The sequence below is a fragment of the Oncorhynchus mykiss genome, chromosome Y (assembly GCF_013265735.2).
Source record: "Oncorhynchus mykiss isolate Arlee chromosome Y, USDA_OmykA_1.1, whole genome shotgun sequence".
Lineage (NCBI taxonomy): Eukaryota > Metazoa > Chordata > Actinopteri > Salmoniformes > Salmonidae > Oncorhynchus > Oncorhynchus mykiss.
The window spans coordinates 30,222,336-30,229,759 of NC_048593.1; positions in this window are offsets into that span (position 1 = coordinate 30,222,336).

Sequence of the window (7,424 nt, forward strand, 5' to 3'; positions counted from 1 at the left end):
CTTACACAACTCCTACTGCAGTGATCCGATAACTAGACCCTTCAGAACCTACATTACATTTGCTGTAATCAGCATCATTCATGTAACTGATACAATCACAAGTAAATCTCGTACTCTGAGGCCCTTTCTATAGGTGACTGTACAGACTAGATATGAAGTTTCTTTCCAAAATGCTATATCAACCAATTTTTCAAATTTGTGTTTTTTTCATCAGAAATGATTGCTTATGGGGACCTTCATGTGTGTATAAAATATTATTGTTCTCTGATTTTTTATTCATAGATTTGAGATGGTTATGAAAATGTTAATTTTTTATTTTTTAAACACTATATACCCAGTGTTTAGCTGGAATGGAATGTTCGTATCTTGTATTTGACTGTGATTTGTGGTTGTCTCATCTAGCTATCTTAATATGAATGTACAGTAAGTAAGTCACTCTAAATTACTCCCTGCTGTAGTGTCTCTGGATAAGAGCCTCTGCTAAATGACTCCTAACTGTAGTGTCTCTGGATAAGAGCCTCTGCTAAATGACTCCCTACTGTAGTGTCTCTGGATAAGAGCCTCTGCTAAATGACTCCTAACTGTAGTGTCTCTGGGTAAGAGCCTCTGCTAAATGACTCCTAACTGTAGTGTCTCTGGATAAGAGCCTCTGCTAAATGACTCCCTACTGTAGTGTCTCTGGATAAGAGCCTCTGCTAAATGACTCCTAACTGTAGTGTCTCTGGGTAAGAGCCTCTGCTAAATGACTCCTAACTGTAGTGTCTCTGGATAAGAGCTTCTGCTAAATGACTCCCAACTGTAGTGTCACTGGATAAGAGCCTCTGCCAAATGACTCCCTACTGTAGTGTCTCTGGATAAGAGATTGCTAAATGACTCCCTTCTGTCGTGTCTGGATAAGAGCCTCTGCTAAATGACTCCCAACTGTGATGTCTCTGGGTAAGAGCCTCTGCTAAATGACTCCCTACTGTAGTGTCTCTGGGTAAGAGCCTCTGCTAAATGACTCCCAACTGTAGTGTCTCTGGATAAGAAACTGCTAAATGACTCCCTGCTATAGTGTCTCTGGATAAGAGCCTCTGCTAAATGACTCCGAATTGTAGTGTCTCTGGATAAGAAACTGCTAAATGACTCCCTACTGTAGTGTCTCTGGATAAGAGACTCTGCTAAATGACTCCCTACTGTAGTGTCTCTGGATAAGAGACTCTGCTAAATGACTCCCTACTGTAGTGTCTCTGGATAAGAGCCTCTGCTAAATGACTCCTAACTGTAGTGTCTCTGGATAAGAGCCTCTGCTAAATGACTCCCTACTGTAGTGTCTCTGGATAAGAGCCTCTGCTAAATGACTCCTAACTGTAGTGTCTCTGGGTAAGAGCCTCTGCTAAATGACTCCTAACTGTAGTGTCTCTGGATAAGAGCTTCTGCTAAATGACTCCCAACTGGAGTGTCACTGGATAAGAGACTCTGCTAAATGACTCCCTACTGTAGTGTCTCTGGATAAGAGACTCTGCTAAATGACTCCCTACTGTAGTGTCTCTGGATAAGAGACTCTGCTAAATGACTCCTAACTGTAGTGTCTCTGGATAAGAGCCTCTGCTAAATGACTCCCTACTGTAGTGTCTCTGGATAAGAGCCTCTGCTAAATGACTCCTAACTGTAGTGTCTCTGGGTAAGAGCCTCTGCTAAATGACTCCTAACTGTAGTGTCTCTGGATAAGAGCTTCTGCTAAATGACTCCCAACTGGAGTGTCACTGGATAAGAGACTCTGCTAAATGACTCCCTACTGTAGTGTCTCTGGATAAGAGACTCTGCTAAATGACTCCCTACTGTAGTGTCTCTGGATAAGAGACTCTGCTAAATGACTCCTAACTGTAGTGTCTCTGGATAAGAGCCTCTGCTAAATGACTCCCTACTGTAGTGTCTCTGGATAAGAGCCTCTGCTAAATGACTCCTAACTGTAGTGTCTCTGGGTAAGAGCCTCTGCTAAATGACTCCTAACTGTAGTGTCTCTGGATAAGAGCTTCTGCTAAATGACTCCCAACTGGAGTGTCACTGGATAAGAGACTCTGCTAAATGACTCCCTACTGTAGTGTCTCTGGATAAGAGACTCTGCTAAATGACTCCCTACTGTAGTGTCTCTGGATAAGAGACTCTGCTAAATGACTCCTAACTGTAGTGTCTCTGGATAAGAGCCTCTGCTAAATGACTCCCTACTGTAGTGTCTCTGGATAAGAGCCTCTGCTAAATGACTCCTAACTGTAGTGTCTCTGGGTAAGAGCCTATGCTAAATGACTCCTAACTGTAGTGTCTCTGGATAAGAGCCTCTGCTAAATGACTCCCAACTGTAGTGTCACTGGATAAGAGCCTCTGCTAAATGACTCCCTTATGTTGTATCTGGATAAGAGCCTCTGCCAAATGACTCCCTACTGTAGTGTCTCTGGATAAGAGATTGCTAAATGACTCCCTTCTGTCGTGTCTGGATAAGAGCCTCTGCTAAATGACTCCCAACTGTAATGTCTCTGGGTAAGAGCCTCTGCTAAATGACTCCCTACTGTAGTGTCTCTGGGTAAGAGCCTCTGCTAAATGACTCCCAACTGTAGTGTCTCTGGATAAGAAACTGCTAAATGACTCCCTGCTATAGTGTCTCTGGATAAGAGCCTCTGCTAAATGACTCCTAACTGTAGTGTCTCTGGATAAGAGCCTCTGCTAAATGACTCCCTACTGTAGTGTCTCTGGATAAGAGCCTCTGCTAAATGACTCCCTACTGTAGTGTCTCTGGATAAGAGCCTCTGCTAAATGACTCCCTGCTGTAGTGTCACTGGATAAGAGCCTCTGCTAAATGACTCCCTACTGTAGTGTGTCTGGATAAGAGCCTCTGCTAAATGACTGCCAACTGTAGTGTCACTGGATAAGAGCCTCTGCTAAATGACTCCCTACTGTAGTGTCTTGGGATAAGAGAACCTGCTAAATGACTCCCTTCTGTCGTGTCTGGATAAGAGCCTCCAAACTGTAATGTCTCTGGGTAAGAGCCTCTGCTAAATGACTCCCTACTGTAGTGTCTCTGGGTAAGAGCCTCTGCTAAATGACTCCCAACTGTAGTGTCTCTGGATAAGAAACTGCTAAATGACTCCCTGCTATAGTGTCTCTGGATAAGAGCCTCTGCTAAATGACTCCTAACTGTAGTGTCTCTGGATAAGAGCCTCTGCTAAATGACTCCCTACTGTAGTGTCTCTGGATAAGAGCCTCTGCTAAATGACTCCCTACTGTAGTGTCTCTGGATAAGAGCCTCTGCTAAATGACTCCTAACTGTAGTGTCTCTGGATAAGAGCCTCTGCTAAATGACTCCCTACTGTAGTGTCTCTGGATAAGAGCCTCTGCTAAATGACTCCTAACTGTAGTGTCTCTGGGTAAGAGCCTCTGCTAAATGACTCCTAACTGTAGTGTCTCTGGATAAGAGCTTCTGCTAAATGACTCCCAACTGTAGTGTCACTGGATAAGAGCCTCTGCCAAATGACTCCCTACTGTAGTGTCTCTGGATAAGAGATTGCTAAATGACTCCCTTCTGTCGTGTCTGGATAAGAGCCTCTGCTAAATGACTCCCAACTGTGATGTCTCTGGGTAAGAGCCTCTGCTAAATGACTCCCTACTGTAGTGTCTCTGGGTAAGAGCCTCTGCTAAATGACTCCCAACTGTAGTGTCTCTGGATAAGAAACTGCTAAATGACTCCCTGCTATAGTGTCTCTGGATAAGAGCCTCTGCTAAATGACTCCGAATTGTAGTGTCTCTGGATAAGAGCCTCTGCTAAATGACTCCCAACTGTAGTATCTCTGGATAAGAGCCTCTGCTAAATGACTCCCAACTGGAGTGTCTCTGGGTAAGAGCCTCTGCTAAATGACTCCCTACTGTAGTGTCTCTGGATAAGAGACTCTGCTAAATGACTCCCTACTGTAGTGTCTCTGGATAAGAGACTCTGCTAAATGACTCCTAACTGTAGTGTCTCTGGATAAGAGCCTCTGCTAAATGACTCCCTACTGTAGTGTCTCTGGATAAGAGCCTCTGCTAAATGACTCCTAACTGTAGTGTCTCTGGGTAAGAGCCTATGCTAAATGACTCCTAACTGTAGTGTCTCTGGATAAGAGCCTCTGCTAAATGACTCCCTTATGTTGTATCTGGATAAGAGCCTCTGCCAAATGACTCCCTACTGTAGTGTCTCTGGATAAGAGATTGCTAAATGACTCCCTTCTGTCGTGTCTGGATAAGAGCCTCTGCTAAATGACTCCCAACTGTAATGTCTCTGGGTAAGAGCCTCTGCTAAATGACTCCCTACTGTAGTGTCTCTGGGTAAGAGCCTCTGCTAAATGACTCCCAACTGTAGTGTCTCTGGATAAGAAACTGCTAAATGACTCCCTGCTATAGTGTCTCTGGATAAGAGCCTCTGCTAAATGACTCCTAACTGTAGTGTCTCTGGATAAGAGCCTCTGCTAAATGACTCCCTACTGTAGTGTCTCTGGATAAGAGCCTCTGCTAAATGACTCCCTACTGTAGTGTCTCTGGATAAGAGCCTCTGCTAAATGACTCCCTGCTGTAGTGTCACTGGATAAGAGCCTCTGCTAAATGACTCCCTACTGTAGTGTGTCTGGATAAGAGCCTCTGCTAAATGACTGCCAACTGTAGTGTCACTGGATAAGAGCCTCTGCTAAATGACTCCCTACTGTAGTGTCTTGGGATAAGAGAACCTGCTAAATGACTCCCAACTGTAGTGTCACTGGATAAGAGCCTCTGCTAAATGACTCCCAACTGTAGTGTCTCTGGATAAGAGACTCTGCTAAATGACTCCCAACTGTAGTGTCACTGGATAAGAGCCTCTGCTAAATGACTCCCTACTGTAGTGTCTCTGGATAAGAGACTCTGCTAAATGACTCCTAACTGTAGTGTCTCTGGATAAGAGCCTCTGCTAAATGACTCCCTTCTGTTGTGTCTGGATAAGAGCCTCTGCCAAATGACTCCCTACTGTAGTGTCTCTGGATAAGAGATTGCTAAATGACTCCCTTCTGTCGTGTCTGGATAAGAGCCTCCAAACTGTAATGTCTCTGGGTAAGAGCCTCTGCTAAATGACTCCCTACTGTAGTGTCTCTGGGTAAGAGCCTCTGCTAAATGACTCCCAACTGTAGTGTCTCTGGATAAGAAACTGCTAAATGACTCCCTGCTATAGTGTCTCTGGATAAGAGCCTCTGCTAAATGACTCCTAACTGTAGTGTCTCTGGATAAGAGCCTCTGCTAAATGACTCCCTACTGTAGTGTCTCTGGATAAGAGCCTCTGCTAAATGACTCCCAACTGTAGTATCTCTGGATAAGAGCCTCTGCTAAATGACTCCCAACTGGAGTGTCTCTGGGTAAGAGCCTCTGCTAAATGACTCCCTACTGTAGTGTCTCTGGATAAGAGACTCTGCTAAATGACTCCCTACTGTAGTGTCTCTGGATAAGAGACTCTGCTAAATGACTCCTAACTGTAGTGTCTCTGGATAAGAGCCTCTGCTAAATGACTCCCTACTGTAGTGTCTCTGGATAAGAGCCTCTGCTAAATGACTCCTAACTGTAGTGTCTCTGGGTAAGAGCCTATGCTAAATGACTCCTAACTGTAGTGTCTCTGGATAAGAGCCTCTGCTAAATGACTCCCTTATGTTGTATCTGGATAAGAGCCTCTGCCAAATGACTCCCTACTGTAGTGTCTCTGGATAAGAGATTGCTAAATGACTCCCTTCTGTCGTGTCTGGATAAGAGCCTCTGCTAAATGACTCCCAACTGTAATGTCTCTGGGTAAGAGCCTCTGCTAAATGACTCCCTACTGTAGTGTCTCTGGGTAAGAGCCTCTGCTAAATGACTCCCAACTGTAGTGTCTCTGGATAAGAAACTGCTAAATGACTCCCTGCTATAGTGTCTCTGGATAAGAGCCTCTGCTAAATGACTCCTAACTGTAGTGTCTCTGGATAAGAGCCTCTGCTAAATGACTCCCTACTGTAGTGTCTCTGGATAAGAGCCTCTGCTAAATGACTCCCTACTGTAGTGTCTCTGGATAAGAGCCTCTGCTAAATGACTCCCTGCTGTAGTGTCACTGGATAAGAGCCTCTGCTAAATGACTCCCTACTGTAGTGTGTCTGGATAAGAGCCTCTGCTAAATGACTGCCAACTGTAGTGTCACTGGATAAGAGCCTCTGCTAAATGACTCCCTACTGTAGTGTCTTGGGATAAGAGAACCTGCTAAATGACTCCCAACTGTAGTGTCACTGGATAAGAGCCTCTGCTAAATGACTCCCAACTGTAGTGTCTCTGGATAAGAGACTCTGCTAAATGACTCCCAACTGTAGTGTCACTGGATAAGAGCCTCTGCTAAATGACTCCCTACTGTAGTGTCTCTGGATAAGAGACTCTGCTAAATGACTCCTAACTGTAGTGTCTCTGGATAAGAGCCTCTGCTAAATGACTCCCTTCTGTTGTGTCTGGATAAGAGCCTCTGCCAAATGACTCCCTACTGTAGTGTCTCTGGATAAGAGATTGCTAAATGACTCCCTTCTGTCGTGTCTGGATAAGAGCCTCCAAACTGTAATGTCTCTGGGTAAGAGCCTCTGCTAAATGACTCCCTACTGTAGTGTCTCTGGGTAAGAGCCTCTGCTAAATGACTCCCAACTGTAGTGTCTCTGGATAAGAAACTGCTAAATGACTCCCTGCTATAGTGTCTCTGGATAAGAGCCTCTGCTAAATGACTCCTAACTGTAGTGTCTCTGGATAAGAGCCTCTGCTAAATGACTCCCTACTGTAGTGTCTCTGGATAAGAGCCTCTGCTAAATGACTCCCTACTGTAGTGTCTCTGGATAAGAGCCTCTGCTAAATGACTCCCTGCTGTAGTGTCACTGGATAAGAGCCTCTGCTAAATGACTCCCTACTGTAGTGTGTCTGGATAAGAGCCTCTGCTAAATGACTGCCAACTGTAGTGTCACTGGATAAGAGCCTCTGCTAAATGACTCCCTACTGTAGTGTCTTGGGATAAGAGAACCTGCTAAATGACTCCCAACTGTAGTGTCACTGGATAAGAGCCTCTGCTAAATGACTCCCAACTGTAGTGTCTCTGGATAAGAGACTCTGCTAAATGACTCCCAACTGTAGTGTCACTGGATAAGAGCCTCTGCTAAATGACTCCCAACTGTAGTGTCTGGATAAGAGCCTCTGCCAAATGACTCCCTACTGTAGTGTCTCTGGATAAGAGATTGCTAAATGACTCCCTTCTGTCGTGTCTGGATAAGAGCCTCCAAACTGTAGTGTCACTGGATAAGAGCCTCTGCTAAATGACTCCCTTATGTTGTGTCTGGATAAGAGCCTCTGCCAAATGACTCCCTACTGTAGTGTCTCTGGATAAGAGATTGCTAAATGACTCC